Source organism: Somniosus microcephalus, chromosome 19, assembly GCF_052327205.1.
Source record: "Somniosus microcephalus isolate GS21.2 chromosome 19, FLI_Smic_1.0, whole genome shotgun sequence".
NCBI lineage: Eukaryota > Metazoa > Chordata > Chondrichthyes > Squaliformes > Somniosidae > Somniosus > Somniosus microcephalus.
Genome location: NC_141005.1, coordinates 26562386 through 26580692, shown reverse-complemented (window position 1 = coordinate 26580692; position 18307 = coordinate 26562386). Strand labels below are relative to the sequence as shown.

Genomic DNA, 18307 nt, shown 5'->3' with positions numbered 1-18307 from the left:
CAAAGGGCCAAATGGCTTACTCCTGCTCCTATTTCTTATGTTCTTAAGTAAAGGGACAAATTCGGAGGGAAAATTAGAAGAGGAAAATAAAACCTAGGAACAAAGACAAGAGACATACATATAAAGTAATCTACAACAGAGATACAGGACTGTAACTGTTTCACACTTGGCTGCAGAAACAGAGCTGGGAGCAGGTGTGATCTCCTGGGTTGAGGTGCTGCTCAGGTGATGCCCTGTTTTTCTGATCAGAAAGGAGGCCCCAGGGACTAGACCGAAAGGACAGCGGAAAAACAATACAACTCATACGATAACATCCTTCATCCCTTCAAACTCCCTCCCATGAGGTAAATGTCCTTGTTGAAACCCTTTGCCACCAGCAAATACAGTAAATATACAACAAATTGGGAAGTGTACACAAACCACTCGTCCACCTGTCAAACGGTGCCAAATAGAATACTCAGCACAAAATCCTATAATGTGTATACCTGTCAGTACTACAGCAGTCTTTAAGTGTACATTGGCAAAGGAAAAGATTTTAAAAAGTTAACTAGAATCAAATTGAAATTAGTGATGGACTATTCTCTCTGGTATATTGTCTCATACAGAGAGGATTTTTATAGAAATTAATATTTAGCTTTGATTTCATTGGATTATCACGACAACAGAGCAGATTGGGATAGCCAATCAGAGAGTGCCAGGGATCAGATGTTTAGAAATAACAGGAAAAGAGAGGAGGAGAGGCGAGGACTGCCAGACACACAGCGAGATAGCGTCAGTAGTGCAGAGGGCCAAAGGGAGAAAAATAATTACAGTCAGAGAGAGGACTGTTTAACAGGGAGAAAATCAGAAGAGAAGGAACAAGATGCAGAGGAGTTGAAGCAGTGGTGGTTCTACTCACCTACTTTATCCAAAACCGAGAGATTCTGTGTGAAAAGAAAAATTACAAACTGCGCAGAAAAGTGAATCCGCTAAGATTCTGCAGATCGACTATTCCCCAGATTCACCTGGACTTGTGCTTCCAGCAAGGACGGTGAGTTTATTCTGTGTTTTTGTAGACTCTCAATATTCTAGAGTGTAAAATAGGTGGTTCTGAATTTCAGTAACAGGTCACACTTTCACAAGGATGATTGCATATCTTGGTTCTACTGGCAAATGTGAGCTGAAGCACCAAATAATGCTTCTTGATGGTTGTTTTTGTTTATTTCCAATTATCTAATAGTTTCTGAAATATATCGCCCATGCCACCAGTACAGATGCCAGTGGACTCCATAAGCTGTTTTGGTAAATTAGCGTAGTCATCTTCAGTTTGCCTATCTGCTGCCTTCCTGTTTCTGGCCTGTTGCCCCTCCCAGTTTTTGTTCCAATTTCTTCCTTTCCTCCGCTGCTGAACCCACCGACACTTACCAGTGGGCATTTCCGCATCCCCAGCATCTTTACCAGCTGGCCACAGGCTGGGTGGTGAAGGTCGGCAGCCTAATCAACCCTGAACTCAGCTGACATTCGCATTTTCCAATGAAGGTCACATTTCCCTGGTTGATTTTGCCCGCTCTATATCGGAGTGCCGAGTCCAATTGTTGCACACTTATTGCTGCCGTAAAAAATGTACTCATCAATAATGTTTATGATCGCATTGGAAATCAACCTAACGCAGAGAGCTACTGTATAACACATTCACAGCTCATGTGGCACTTATTTTGAAAAGCTAGCCTGCTCTCCCCATTAGTATAAGACCCAATGTAGTCAGAGAGATAGAAAGCATAGAGCAGGTGAGACACCTAAACAGAAGGGGCCTAAACCCCTCTGAGCTCCTGGAGAATCTCCCCATGAGACAGCATTTATCTACCAGCCCTCTTGCAGTGATAAACAAGAATGAGGGAGCAGACCCCAGGGAGTTTCTCCAGATTTCACTGGACCAAAAACAAAAGCTGCTCTTTTCCACATCTTACGGGATCCTGGGCTTCATGAACAGAGGTATAGAGTACAAAAGTGTGGAAGTTATGATGAACCTGTATAAAACACTGGTTCGGCCCCAACTGGAGTATTGTGTCCAATTCTGGGCACCGCACTTTAGGAAGGATGTGAAGGCCTTAGAGAGGGTGCAGAAAAGATTTACGAGAATGATTCCAGGAATGAGGGACTTCAGTTACGTTGATAGACTGGAGAAGCTGGGGTTGTTCTCCTTGGAGCAGAGAAGATTGAGAGGAGATCTGATAGAGGTGTTCAAAATCATGAGGGGCCTGGACAGAGTAGATAGAGAGAAACTGTTCCCATTGGCAGAAGGGTCGAGAACCAGACGACACAGATTTAAGGTGATTGGCAAAAGAATCAAAGGCGACGTAAGTAAAAACTTTTTACGCAGCAAGTGGTTAAGATCTGGAATGCACTGCCTGAAAGGGTGGTGGAGGCAGATTACATTACATAGGATATATGGCACAGAAACAGGCCATTGGGCTCAACTAGTCCATGCCGGTGTTTATGCTCCACTCGAGCCTCCTCCCGTCTTTCCGCATCTAAATCTATCAGCATAACCCTCTATTCCCTTCTCCCTCATATGTTTGTCCAGCCTCCCCTTAAATGCATCTATACTATTTGCTTCAACCACTCCCTGTGGTAGCGAGTTCCACATTCTCACCACTCTTTGGGTAAATAAGTTTCTTCTGAATTCCCTATTGGAGTTTTTGGTGACTATCTTATATTGATGACCTCTATTTATGCTCTTCCCCACAAGTGGAAACATTCTCTGTATCCACTCTATCAAAACCTTTTATAATTTTATAGACATCTATTAGGTCACCCCTCAGCCATTTTTCAAGAGAAAAGAGACACAGCCTGTTCATCCTTTCCTGATATGTATACCCTCACATTTCTGGTATCATCCTTATAAATCTTCTCTGCACCCTCTCCAGTGCCTCTATATCGTTTTTATAATATGGCGCCCAGAACTGCACGCAGTACTCTAAGTGTAGTCTAACCAAGGTTTGATACAGGTTTAGCATAACTTCCCTACTTTTCAATTCTATCCCTCTAGAAATAAACTCTTCAATCACAGCTTTCAAAAGGGAGTTGGATAAGTATCTGAAGCAAAGAAATTTGCAGGGCTATGGGGAAAGGGCGGGCGAGTGGGTCTAGCTGAGGTGATCTTGCAGAGGGTCAGTACTGGCTAGATGGGCTGAATGGCCTTCTGTGCTGTAACCATTCTATGGCTTTAAAGGAAAGAAGAAAAAAAAGACAGAAGGTGAGCCAGGAGACAGAAAGCCATGGTAGGAACCCATGAGGGGTGAAACTAGCCAATTCCTTCTCTGGGAAGAGCTACATAAAGATCTAGCTGCTGTTTCTGAATGAAGTGGATGGTCGATTTGATGCAAATGATGGTCCCATGGGTCATGGTACTATATAGGGGTCCAGTGAACATGAGAAGAGACAAATGCTAGTTGGAGAATCAGTGATCAGAGGGCTGGATAGGTGTGTCCGTGGCTGAGAATTGAGGGTAGATCTTCAATCGGTAATGTTGGGCATTAAGAAGGTATTACCAACTCTTTGCCTTATTCTTCATGCCTGATTTTGCAAAGGTGATGGAGGTGTCTAGCTGTCTCCTGGCTCACCTTCTGTCTTTTTCCGAGTGGCAGGCAGTGACTAGTGGGGTACCGCAGGGATCGGCACTAGGACCCCAGCTATTCACTATATATATATATATATATATAAATGATCTCGACGAGGGAACTAGATATAGTATCTCCAAGTTTGCAGACGACACAAAGCTGGGTGGGCGTGTGTGCTGTGAGGAGGATGCAGAGAAACTCCAGTATGATTTGGACAGGTTGGGTGATTGGGCAGGTGCATGGCAAATGCAGTATAATGTGGATAAATGTGAGGTTATCCACTTCGGTGGCAAAAACAGGAAGACAGATTATTATCTGAATGGCAGTAGATTGGGAAAGGAGGAAGTGCAATGAGACCTGGGTGTCCTTGTGCACCAGTCGCTGAGGGTAAGCATGCAGGTGCAGCAGGCAGTTAAGAAGGCAAATAGTATGTTGACCTTCATAGCAAGAGGATTCGAGTACAGGAGCAAGGATGTCTTGCTGCAGTTGTACAGGGCCTTGGTGAGACCACACCTTGAGTATTGTGTGCAGTTTTGGTCACCTTATCTGAGGAAGGATGTTCTTGCCATGGAGGGAGTGCAGCGAAGATTCACCAGACTGATACCTGGGATGGCAGGAATGACGTATGAGGAGAGATTGGGTCGATTAGGCTTATATTTGCTAGAGTTTAGAAGAATGAGAGGGTATATTATTGAAACTTATAAAATTCTAACAGGACTAGGCAGACTAGATGCAGGAAGGATGTTCCCGATGGCAGGGGAGTCCAGAACCAGGGGTCACAGTCTAAGGATAAGGGGTAATCCATTTAGGACTGAGCTGAGGAGGAATTTCTTCACCCAGAGAGTGGTGAACCTGTGGAATTCTCTACCACACAAGGCAGTTGAGGCCAATTCATTGGGCCAGAAATTCGTGACCAAATGCGTGAGTACGGTCGGGGTACTCACGCATCTGGCCGTTGGAAATGCCGGCGTTCAGCATGCACAGCGCATGCGGGGAACGCCGGCATTTCCAGTCCTCGGAACGAAGGGGTTCATAGGCACAGCGCGTGCGACTGCACAGGCAGCGCTTGCGCAGTGAACTTCGTAGATTTCATTCATGGATTCAGTGAGGGTAAGTCCTTACAAGTTACACTTGAAAAAAGCAGGTGTAAAGTTGTTCCAAGGCTGCGGAGGAAGATATATTTTATCGTGGAGTTTCTGAAAGGCAATATTTTTGTTTGGGAAAGGGAGGGAAGTTATTTTAAGAAATTTTAAGTAAGTTTTAAAGTTTAAATTTTTTTTTTTTTTTTTTTTTTAAAAACGGGTTTTCAGAACGGTAGGTAGAAGGAGCAATTGTGGCTGTGTGAATGGAATGTGAAAATGAGTGTTCTAAAATGAGTAATGTAACATTTCCAGCACTTTTAAGAAAGAAACTTTTCATCAGTAATAAGTAATTATGTATGTATGTCCGCATATATTCCTTTACGTATATGTATGTATGTTTTATATTCCTTTACTTATGTGTATGAATGTATGTTTTTAATTATGATTTTCCAATAAGTTACTTTCTCTGAAAGTCATAATTAAATAATATTCATACACATAAGTAAAGGAATATATACATAACACGCAAAGGAATATATACAGACATACATACTTTCAGAAGCTCCACGATAAGAAATATCTTCCTCCGCAGCCTCTGGAGCAACTGTACCCATGCTTTTTTCATGTGTAAGTTGTAAAGACTTGACCTCACTGAAAGCATGAATGAAAGCGGCGAATTTTACTGCGCACGCGTTCTGCCTCTGAACCCCTTCGTTCAGAGGACAGGAAATGCTGGTTTTCCCCGCATGCGCTGTGCATGCTGAAAACCGGCATTTCCTCCGGCCAGACGCGTAAGTACCCCGACCGTACTCGCGCATTTGGAAGGGAATTACTGGGCCAACATTTTATATGTTAATAAAATGAAAAATTTAACAATTGCACGATTTGCCCCCTCGCATCTGCGACTGAGGGTCCAAGGAGGTGCATTGCGCAAGAGGTCATCGTCGTACATATCCTCACACTGTTCCCTTTCGGGAACTGTATGAAGTGGTGGAAGGATTTATGGCCGTGATTAACGCTCATTCCGTGACCGTAACCATCTTTGAACCAGCCATTAGGGTGGTTAGTCCTATGGCGTGAGGGTTTTACGGGCTCCCACAACCCATCTGAGGGGGGGGGGCCACCCACACCCACGGACGCAAGTATCCCGCTGGATGTCCACCCAGAATTTATAGTTGGAGCTCCGACTCCACTTGCTGGGACTGTCTGGAGTGGGGTTCAAAACCCTACTCCTTCTGGCCCAGCGGCGGGGATGCTTACTGCTACGCAAAAGGCCCACTCCGCACAAAAGGTGACACCCATACGTTTCCTGCACCTTTTCCCTCCCCGTGACTGGAGCCCTATGCTGCCACTTGAAAGACCAAGCTATCATCTGCCCTTTTTGCGGCGCCTTTGACTTCTCATTACCAATGATGAGCAGGCGCTGCGCCTCCACCTCCTTGAGGAGATTGCTGAGGTCATCATCAGTTCAATTGTGAGTTCTTTTAATGCCGTGAATTGTGCTCATTCCAGCCATTTCACGTTGCTAATCGGATTGGGCCTTTGGCATAGCGGTAGGATCCCCGCTGCTGGGCCAGATCAGGGTAAGGTTTCGAACCCCGCTCCAGACAGTCCCGGCAAGTGGAGTCGGAGCTCCGGCTCTAAATTCTGGGTTGACATCCAGTGGGATATTTGCGTCCGTGGGTGTGGGTGGCCCCCCCTCCTTGTATAGCTTGTGGGAGCCCGTAAAACCCTCCCGCCATAGGACTAACCGCCCTAATGGCTGGTTCAAAGATGGTTACGGTCACTGAATGAGCGTTAATCATGGCCATAAATCCTTCCACCACTTCATACAGTTCCCCAAAGGGAACAGTGTGAAGACACGTATGACGACGACTTTGCTAAATAAATAAATGGAATTAAAAAAATTCTTTTAGGGCTTTTAAAAGTCTTTAAATTGCTTTAATTCTGTTTAAAACTACTTCAGATTCTTCAAAATAATGTAATCATTTTTAAAAGTTTATAAAAGTTACCAAAATCTTCAAAAAACTTCCAAAAACCTATTTAAACTGCTGCTTTGCATGTAAAAATGCTTAGCAGCTTGGCAGAAACATTGGGGGCATGTCCTGTGAAACTGAGACCTCAAGGGGCGTGTCTCAGTTGCACAGCGCGCTACAGGCTTCGCGCTGGCTGCACTCCTGGGCGGCATGACGTCATACGCTGCCCGGGATTCTTCTTTTTGAAACACAAATTCCAGGCGTCCCTGGAGGTGATCGGCAGGCGCGTCGGGTAAGTGCAAATCGGGACCTTGCACGTGCGGCAAGCCCCGTTCACGAATTTCTGGCCCATTAAATATATTCAAGAAGGAGTTAGATATAAACACAGAAGGTTAGTATGCAGGTACAGCAGGTGATCAGGAAGGCCAATGGAATCTTGGCTTTTATTGCAAGGGGCATGGAGTATAAAAGCATGGAAGTCTTGCTTCAGTTATACAGGGTACTGGTGAGGCCACACCTGGAATACTGCGTACAGTTTTGGTTTCCATATTTCGGAAAAGATATACTTGCTCTCGAGGCAGTTCAGAGAAGGTTCACTCAGTTGATTCCGGAGATGAGGGGGTTGACTTATGAGGAAAGGTTGAGTAGGTTGGGCCTCTACTCATTGGAGTTCAGAAGAATGAGAGGCGATCTTATTGAAACATATAAGATTGTGAGGGGGCTTGATCAAGTGGATGCAGTGAGGATGTTTCCACTGATGGGTGAGACTAGAACTAGGGGGCATAGTCTTAGAATAAGGGGCTGCCCTTTCAAAACTGAGATGAGGAGAAACTTCTTCACTCAGAGGGTGGTAAATCTATGGAATTTGCTACCTCAGAGAGCTGTGGAAGCTGCAACATTAAATACATTTAAAACGGAGATAGACAGTTTCCTAGCTGATAAGGGAATTAGGGGTTACGGGGAGTGGGCAGGGAAGTGGACGTGAGTCTAGGTTCGGATCAGCCATGATCCTATTGAATGGCGGAGCAAGCCCGAGGGGCCGTATGGCCTACTCCTGCTCCTACTTCTTATGTTCTTAAGGCTAAAGGGATCAAGGGATATGGGGAGAAAGCAGGGACAGGGTACTGAATTTGGATGATCAGCCATGATCTCATTAAATGGTGGAACAGGCTTGAGTGGCCAAATGGCCTACTCCTGGTCCTATCTTCAATGTAATCATTTTGTGTTGCCACTTAACCTTTGTAACAATTGTGTTGTTGCCTTTTTTACCATTAGCTACAAAAGTTCCATAATGTATTTCCCATGGGAAGCCCCCACATCCGAGGAAGGAGACAGGGCCAGAAAAGACAAGTCAGGCAGGAAGCCTTGCATTTATATAGCGCCTTTCACAATCAACAGCCATCTCAAAGCGCTTTACAGCCAATGAAGCACTTATGAAGTGGAGTCACTGCTGTAATGTGGGAAATGCACAGCAAGCTCCCAGAAACAGCAATGTGATCATCTGTTTTTGCTATGTTGGTTGAGGGATAAATATTGGCCAGGACACCAGGGATAACTTCCCTGCTCTTCTTTGAAATAGTGCCATGGGATCTTTTACATCCATCTGGGAGAGCAGACGGGGCCTCAATTTAACGTCTCATCTGAAAGACAGTACCTCCGACAGTGCAGCACTCCCTCAGCACTGCACTGGAGTGTCAGCCTAGTTTTATGTGCTCAAGTCCTTGGAGTGGGACTTGAACCCACAACCTTCTGACTCAAAGGCGAGTGTGCTACCCACTTTTTTTTTTTTTTATAATACTTTATTGAACATTAAGAACATTTACAACATCGTGATCATTTCATTGTATGATACAAATCAATTCCACCGCCCTGCACAGCCATCCCGCCACCACATTTTAACATCAAAACCTGAAGTTTAATTTGTCACCTGTAACATATATTAATCGATTGTACTTTAAAAATTGGTTGTAAAATACTGTCCTTAAATTCCTTTCTGAATGAAACATCCACAGAGCCTTAAAATGGTCTTTTAGCTTATATTTAAAATACTCTTTTAGATTGATTCTCCTCCCCTTGAAAAACAGAGCATTCCTTCTTTGCACAATCACGAATCTAGCCAAACTGAACATTAAATTAATTGCCGCTCTGCTGGACTCTGGCAGACTCTCCTGCAATCCCCATCTCAAAATTGAGTCTCACGGGATTCCCATTCTTGCTGTTCGGTCCCCATCCAGCAAAAAAGCTTCACACAACTGTCGAACATAGTACTTAAAGTCATTTAACTGCGGACATAACGCCAGTAAATGGGACAGAGTCTCATCCTGTGTCCTACACATTGGGCAAGTTGCCGCCTCCACTCGTCCAATCTTACACAAGACCGTCATGGTAAAAATCTGGTTATGAGCCAATTTGAAATCCAGTTCAATCCATTCTGGGCATTTAAAATTCGCCCACATTCCCTTCCAAATCCTGTTGAAGTCCAGCTGTGGGTATATACTCTGCCAAAACTCCTGACCAGCAGGTGTCTTGAATCTCCATTCTCTGAATACCTCATAGAAGTCTCGAGTATTACAGTTGTCAAATTGGACTAACTCTCCCCCTTTCTCCAGTCCAAAGCTTGGAAAAGCAGGACGCATTTTACTTCCTTTGGAGATTTCCGCATTTATTTCTTCCATCCAATCCTGTGGCATTGCCCTCACAATCTTCTCGTACATGATTCCTATTGCTTTTCCTTCTACCTCCTGATCCTCCTCCCACACCATGTCCCTCACTATCGCTTCCGGCAACCAACCTGGAATCACCTCGTATAATACATCTTTCACCGATATAATCCCAGCTTTTATAAAAGCTTGATTAAATAAAACCTCTCCTTCGATGTTGACCCACCTGTTCAAAAATAAGGGCTGTTCTAAAAATTCCTCAGCCCCCTTGGGCATAAACTGCACACTTTTTAAAAATTGAGCCCAAGTCTCTACAACCCCCTTATAAAACCTAGGGAGAAGCTTAATCGATTTCAAAAACATATTATTGTATTCCATATACAATATCCCCTGCCCTCCTATCCCACTTTGTTTTAAAAAATGCTCAAAACAACTCTTCCAAAAACTTGAATTTGACTTCTGAAGAAATCTCTTCACCCATTTGATTCTAAAGGATTTTTTCTTCAAATCAATATCTGGGAAGTTGAGTCCTCCCTGATTTCTCCGTCCAATGATGGTATTGTAAGCCACCAAGGCTGGTTTCCCTTCCCATAAAAACCTCACACAAACCTCTCGGATGGACTTTTCTGCCCACTCAGGAATATCCTCCACCGTCAATAAGTACCATAGCTTAGATAGCAGGAGAGCAGACACCACTGTCGCTCTTCCTTGCACTTTCAACCACCTTCTTTCCCATCTTCCCAAAATCTTTTTAATTTTCATAACCTTCGGTTCCCAATTTAATCGATCCACTTCTTCCCTGTCTTTCTTGCACCCCATATGCACCCCCAGAACTTCCAAAACCTCCACCACCTTAAAGGGACATTCCCCCAACCATTCCCCCCTACCACCAGGCATTGGGACTTACTATAATTCACTCTGGCACCTGAAGCTCTACAATATTCCTCCACTACCTCCATAACTTTCCTCACTGACTCCCCATTTCTCAATGTTAAGGTTGTGTCATCTGCATATTGGTGTATCACCGACACCAGCCCGGAACTGGGTACCACAATCCCAACTACACCTTGTTTCTTTCGCATCATGTAACCTAATGGTTCTGCTACCAATGTGTACAGCAGTGGGGACAGGGGACAACCCTGTCTCACTGATCTCTGTATCGGAAAATACTTAGATAAAAAACCATTACATTTAACACAGCTAAATATGTTTGAATAAAAAATCCTTATCCACTGAATGAAATTTTCCTTGAAACCAAATGCTTCCAAAACCTTCAATAAAAACTCATAAGAGACCCTATCAAAGGCTTTCGCTTGATCTATCTTTAATACATAAGCCTCCCTCCCACTCTCTTCCATGAGCTCTATCGCATCTCGGATTGAGACCACAGAGTCTGCGATGTCCCGGCCTATGACTCCATAGGACTGAGAGGGCCAAACTATCTCCGGTAACACCTCCTTCAAACGATTTGCCATAACCCTCGCCAAGATCTTATAATCCACATTTAATAGTGTGATGGGCCTCCAATTCTTCAGATCCTGTCTATCCCCTTTCTTTTTATAAGCTAAGCTTATGATACCTCTCCTCATAGATGGGGCCAGGCTTCCCTCAATTTTAATTTCCTTAAAAACTTCTAGGAGCAATGGACTTAAAATCTCGAAAAATTCCTTATAAAATTCTGCACTTAGTCCATCGGACCCTGGGCTTTTCCCCCCCTTCATTCCACTTATTGCTATTTTTATTTCCACTAATCCTACTTCTTTATCACACATGCTTCTCTCATCCTCCTTTAAACCCTTTTCAATAAAAGCAGTAACCTTCTCCATCTCCAAATTGGAAATGTCTTCTTTTGTATATAGCTCTTGATAAAAGCTGCTAGCCGCCTCCAAAATCTCCTCACTTTCATGAATGATCTTCTCCCCAACTTTCAACTCCTCAATTAACGTTAATCTCTGTCGCAGCTTCTCTTGCTCTAGAAAATATCTAGTGCATCTTTCGCCCTCCAATGCATCTCTAGCCTTTGCACGGAGAATGGCCCCCTTGCATTTTTCAGCTTGCAATAATTCCCACTCTTCCTTTAGCACCCGGAACTTAGTCTCAGCTCCCTTATCCCCTCCGTCAACTGCTTTACAGACATCCGTAAACCTTTTGTTTATATTCTCTTCTCGATGCCGGTTAGCTGCCGCCCTCTTTTTCCCATAACGTACCGAAAAAACTTTTACCTCATATTTGAAATTGTCCCACCAAACTCTTCTTTCTTTCAAGAACAAAAGTTCCTTCCGAGCTTTCTTTATTAAAGTTATAATCCCTTCTTTATAAGCACTTTCCTTCAGGTATTGATTGTTTAAAATCCACACCCCTGAACCGATCTTAACTCTGCTGTTCCTAATTCTAAGAACCAAAGCCGAGTGATCATTAAAAAATACTTTTTTATAATAAATCTCCATCACCTCCGAACTTAACCCTTCCCGCATTAACACAAAATCTATTTGGCTCTGTTTTAAAACATCACCCACCCAACCTGCTCTGGAGAACTCCCTTTTTATGGGGTTCCGGTCCCTCCATAAGTCTCTCAAATTTAAATTTATCATTTTTATAATCATCCCTCTGGAGTTATCCTCTTTAAAGGTCATCTGGGCTGAAATGTCCATCCAAGATAAAAATACATTAAAATCCCCCACTATACAAGGATTTTCCACCTCTGCCACTTCAGTGAATAACCCCCGAAAAAACTCACGACGTTTGCAATGGTCGTTCGGTGCATAGATATTAAAAAGATCGCAATTAAATCCCTCCAATTTTACCCTTAGCCGTAAAAATCTCCCCTCAGTGTCCTTGTCCACCAAGGCAATGTTCTCTTCTATGGACGGACTCACCAAAACAGTCACCCCTCTACGGTTATTGTTTGCACAACTTGCAAACACCTCTCCCTTCAAAACCTTCTGAACTCTTTCTAGAATATCCTCATCCCAAAAGGTTTCTTGCAGACACAACAAGTCCGTGCCTTTAAAACCCTGCAACAACTGTTGCAATTTCTTCTCACCCCTCAGTCCGTTCACATTGATCGAGACCAATGTAATCATGGCTCCAAAGAAGGGAAGTATGTCTGATAATCTCCCCATCATTTAATCTCTGGCTCTTCCCTCCTCTCATGCTCCTTCTCAACTTTTCGGGCAGCTGTTGCTTTTTCCTGCAGCCTCCGGCTCTTTTTCCCCTCCTGTTTGACCCCTCCCTGCTGTTTCAGCCTCTTCCTTGCCTTAAGTTTGGACCCATGAGCTGCCCTTTCTCCCTCCTTCTGCCCCTCACTAACCTTTCCCTTTCCACATGATGCCACCCCACCCCTGACTTCCATGTCTCTGTCCCCCTCTAATTCCTCACACTCAAGCTCTTCTGCAACCCCCTGTGCCTGCTCCCCGTCAGATACATAACCCTGCTCCCAGTCAGATACTCCATCTCCCATAGAGAGTCTTCCTGCTATCGCAGTTTCTCCAACTGTGCCACCCCCTTCGACCACGTCTCTACCTCTGACCCTTGCACCTTGTTCCCTCACTCCATGGGACAATGGCACACCTAAATTGTTCCCTTCTGACGCCTCTATCTCGCCGATCCCATTCTGCTGTCCCTTTAAGGCTCCTGCCTCTTGCACCCTCTCCCCACCCTGCCCCCTCCCGCTCACCAAAATATCCGACTCCCCGCCTCTCCCCGGAACACTCACTTCCACCACACACCCCGCTCCTGCCTCCTCTCCCCCCGCAGACACCAGACTCCCCAGGGGGAGCCGAACTGCACTGAGGCTCGAGTCTGTACTCGACCCTTGCTGCCCGCTGCTGTCTTTATTCCCCTCCATAGCACTCGCCGTGTTTTCCGCCATCTCCATCTCGATCTCCGCTCCGCCAACCTCTGCCTCTTCCTGTGCTCCTTTTTCCTTCATTTTACCGGCTGTGTCCTCCGACTGCGCCGCACCTCCGGCCGTTCCACACTCCTCTCCTGCTCCTTCTCCTCATCACTCATTTCGCTCCCTTCTGCCACACACTCACAGCGGGCGGGGCCTTTACGACACACCCCACAGCTCTCCGCCTTGCAGCTCCGTGCGATATGTCCCGACTCACCGCAATTGTAACAATACAAATCAGGACAGTTTCTTACGAGATGGTCATGTCCCAGACAACAGTAACACACCTTTACTTGGTTATCGTGCAGCACACGAAAGTACTGTATTCCTTCCAATGTCTCGAACTTCATACTGTAAGGCAAAGACCTCACCCCCTCTGGGAACCGCACATTTACATACCGGGTTCCGTCTGCTACCCGTGTTCCCAGATAGTACCTCCTCTTTATTTCGGAACAGATTTTAATGTCCCACGACTCCAACTTTTTGCTCAGCACTTCGTCCTCGATGTACACAGGCAAGTTCAAAAATGAAACCACCACCTCCTCTGAATATAGCAGAGTCACCTCCAAAAATTTCTCCCCAACTTTCAGACTGAGCAGCAGTTTTTCCACCTCCTCACGGCCACTGACCGTCACCTCAAATCCCACATTTGGTTTTGGACGGCAGGCAAAACAGCTTCCCTCACCACAGTCCTCATGAACTGCCTGGATTATATCCCAGGCTCGAATCTTCTTATCTTCACATTGCACCACCACCGTATTTTCTTTACCAAACCTCCTGAGGTCCCGGCCCAAATCTTTGGGCCTTATTTTTCCCCTTCCCACCACAGTTTCTTCCCTAATAAAATTCCTCTCGGGAATATTGTCCTCTGAGGGGCCCGGCACTCCGGACCCCTCAGCAGCCATCTGGCTGTTTTTTGTGGGCCAAAAAGGCCCTAAAACCTGAAAACAACACCCCAAAACCCTCCACCAACTTTTTACAAAACTTCCTCCAACACCCAGCTGCAATCAGGCAACCAGTCACACCTGGCTCACTCCTAGCCCCTCCCACCTAGAGTGTGCTACCCACTGAGCCACAGCTGACACTGGATACACCAGCCTGTTGATACCTCCACAGGAGAATCTACTGACAGAGGTGCACAAACATGTGTCTGAAGGACAGTGCGAACGGAGACATAATTTACAAGGAATAAAAATTCTCAATTGGGGAAAAGCTAATTTTACTAAGCTGAGAGGTGATTTAGCCAAAGTGGACTGGAGACAGAAACTTGAAGGTAAATCAGTGTCAGAGCAGTGGAAGGCATTCAAGGAGGAGATAGTGAGGCTTCAGAGCAAGTATGTTCCCTTATCGTGCTGAAGACTTGTGCTCCAGAACTAGCCGCGCCTCTAGCCAAGCTGTTCCAGTACAGCTACCACACTGGCATCTATCCGACAATGTGGAAAACTGCTGAAGTACGTCCTGTCCACAAAAAACAAGACAAATCCAACCCGGCCAATTACCGCCCCATCAGTCTACTCGCAATCATCAGCAAAGTGATGAAAGGTGTCATCGACAGTGCTATCAAGCAGCACTTACTCACAAATAACCTGCTCACTGATGCCCAGTTTGGGTTCCTCCAAGACCACTCAGCTCCTGACCTCATTACAGCCTTGGTCCAAACATGGACAAAGGAGCTGAATTCCAGAGGCGCTGTGAGAGTGACTGCCCTTGACATCAAGGAAGTATTTGACTGAGTGTGGCATCAAGGAGCCCTAGTAAAACTGGAGTCAATGGGAATCAGGGGGAAAAACACTCCACTGGCTGGAATCATACCTAGCACAAAGGAAGATGGTTGTGGTGGTTGAAGGTCAATCATCACAGCCCCAGGAGATCGCTGCAGGAGTTCCTCAGGGCTGTGTCCTAGGCCCAACCATCTTCAGCTGCTTCATCAATGTCCTTCCCTCCAACATAATGTCAGAAATGGGGATGTTCACTGATGACTACAGTGTTCAGCGCCATTCACAACTCCTCAGATAATGAAGCAGTCCATGCCTGCATGCAATAAGACCTGGACAACGTTCAGGCTTGGGCTGATAAGTGGCAGGTAACATTCGCGCCACAGAAGCGCCAGGCAATGACTATCTCCAATAAGCGAGAGTCTAACCACCTCCTCTTGACATTCAATGGCATAACCATTGCCGAATCCCCCACCATTAACATCCTTGGGGGGTCACCATTGACTAGAAACTTAACTGGACCAGCCACATAAATACTGTGGCAACAGGAGCAGGTCAGAGGCTAGGTATTCTGCGGCGAGTGTCTCACCTCCTGACTCCCCAAAGCCTTTCCACCATCTACAAAGCACAAGTAAGGAGTGTGATGGAATACTCTCCACTTGCCTGGATGAGTGCAGCTGCAACAACACTCAAGAAGCTCAACACCATCCAGGACAAAGCAGCCCGTTTGATTGGCACCCCATCCACCACCTTAAACATTCACTCCCTCCACCACTGGCATACCGTGGCTGCCGTGTGTACCATCTACAAGATGCACTGCAGCAACTCGCCAAGGCTTCTTCGGCAGCACCTCCCAAACCCGCGACCTCTTCCACCTAGAAGGTCAAGGGCAGCAGGTGCATGGGAACACCACCACCTCCAAGTTCCCCTCCAAGTCACACACCATCCTGACTTAGAAATATATCGCCGATCTTTCATCGTTGCTGGGTCAAAATCCTGGAGCTGCCTCCCTAACAGCACTGTGGGAGTACCTTCACCACACGGACTGCAGCGGTTCAAGGTGGCGGCTCACCAGCACCTTCTCAAGGGCAACTAGGGATGGGCAATAAATGCTGGCCTTGCCAGCGATGCCCAGATCCCATAAGCGAATAATAAAAAGAAAAAGGGTGGGACTAACAAATCTAGAGCCCCCTGGGTGTCAAGGGTTATACAGGGTAGGATAAAGAAAAAAAGGGAAGCTTATGACAGATACCGAGGACTCAATACTGCAGAAAGCCGAGAGTATAGAAAGTGCAGGGGTGAAATCAAAAAGGAAATTAGGAAAGCAAAGAAAGGGCATGAAAAAATATTGGCAAGTAAAATCAAGGAAAACCCAAAGATGTTTTATAAATACATTAAGAGCAACAGGATAACTAAAGTAAGAGTAGGGCCAATTAGGGACCATAAAGGTAACCTGTGTGTGGAAGTGGAAGACATTTCTGGCCTTGTTGAGGGAGTGCCCAACAGCAGTGAAATAGCAGGAGTTGACACGGGCGATATTGTCACTTTGCTCAAACGACTATAGATTTATCACGTTACCTACAGATCCAGGTAGCCACCACAACAATACCCATGGTGCCCTGTAGTTACAGGGCCATCTACTGACCAGTGGAAGGAACTAGCACTTAGGAGTGAATTTGATCAACATTTGAAGAAATAATTATTAAAAGCTCTGGGGGAGGGGGAGGGGGAGGAGAGAAATGGGATTACAGTGGATAACTGACGTGGAGCAACAAATGGCACTGAGATAATGGGCTGAAGGGCCTCATTCTGTAACAAACTTTCCGATTCTATAAAAGTCCGGGAGCACTCGATTTAAATGGTAACTTTCATGTTCTCACCAGATTCAGGAGCCGAGGGCTGCCAGACAGTCAGATACAAAGACAATCAGAGCGGAGCTGAGCAGACAATGGGCAACAATGCAAGTGATAACCTCAGCGACTTTGACGAGTTTGACTTTGGCGCCGGTGAAGGTAACCTACTCTATGAGGTGGCAGCATCTGCAATTGACTTGGATACGAACGAGTTCCTGGAACAGAATGGAGCGGCGGTTTACATGTATGTGATCGGGGAGGCAAAGACATCCTTTTACAGAATTGGCCACACAATCTGCCCGCAGCTTCGAAGAGCGAAAATTCAAGTCGGAAATCCACGAAAGCTCATCTACAAGAGTGTCCTGAAACTACAATTAATAAAGAAGAAACGGGGAGCCTTTTTCAAGCTGAAGGCTTTAGCCGAGTGCATTGAAGCCGAGATCAACAAGGAGCTGGCAGACTTCCGTTGTGAAGTTGAAGAACCCAATAACTGGTTTGAGTTCTGTATAGGGACCAAGCCCATTTTGTATGATGTATTTCAAAAAAATATATATATAACTGTTAATCTGAACAAAGACTGGGTCAGAGTGGAAGCTGTTCCAAAGATACGCTGAATATTAGAATGACTAGTGGGATCGCATCTCAAGGGTCAGCTGACCATTAGAAATCAACATTGAACCCGTTCTATTAGCCTCCAGCCTATCAGTCACTCCCAGTTATCCATCATTCTACTTCTACACCATTCAAACCCCTCAATTAGATTCCAGCCTGTAAATCAGTTCTGGATGCCCATCACAATTTCTTAACCTCGCGACCAGACTCCAGCCTGTTACTCACGCCCAGGTGTCTGTTATTCTTTATTTAAACCATCCAAATCCCTTGATTAGGTTCTAGCCTGCAACTCACTCCCAGATATCTTGTTATTCTATCAGCTGGTCTCTCATGGAATGGCTTTCAGCTAGCCCGGAGTCTGCAGCACACTGATCCTCTTTTGGTAAAACCATAAATTTAGACGGATAAAAACTGTAAATAAACCATTAAAACTGTAAATAAACCAATAAAACTGTAATAAACCAATAAAACTTCAAATAAACCTTAATAATCAAATTAAAATTTGGTTCTCCAGCCCAATCATGCACTCCAGTCCCCGCGGCGCCCACCGGTCACGAAAGTGATCTAGCGCGCCGGCGGACACCGCGTGCTCCAGCTCTAGGGCCACCCGGGCGCGAACATGGCCACGGAAGAGAGGGAGGCAATCCGGCCGGACGACCCTGCAGCACACTGATTGGGGGTTATTTTGGCCAAAGGGTGAAAACAGGCGCTAAATGGGTGCAGTGCGAATAAGACGAGCCTGTTTGAGATTTAACACACAATTTTGGTCCTGAGTGCTGATTACCATCATTTGAACTTGCCTGGAGGTGCTCAACAGACACCTGCGGGTTTCGCACTCAAGTGCTGATTAGACGCAATTTTACTGGAGCAGTCTATGCGGGCTCCTCGCACCCACTTCCACTGAAGGTGTGGAGTGCT

General features: G+C 45.6%; 1 long non-coding RNA gene across 1 annotated transcript; it reads left to right on the top strand.

Annotated features, from left to right (window-relative positions):
* Nucleotides 1-755: 755 nt before the first annotated feature.
* Nucleotides 756-17890, top strand: LOC147104257 (uncharacterized). Its single transcript, XR_015072294.1, has 2 exons — nt 756-1030; nt 16808-17890. It is a non-coding gene; the product is annotated as an uncharacterized LOC147104257 (long non-coding RNA).
* The last annotated feature ends 417 nt before the right edge of the window (nt 17891-18307 follow it).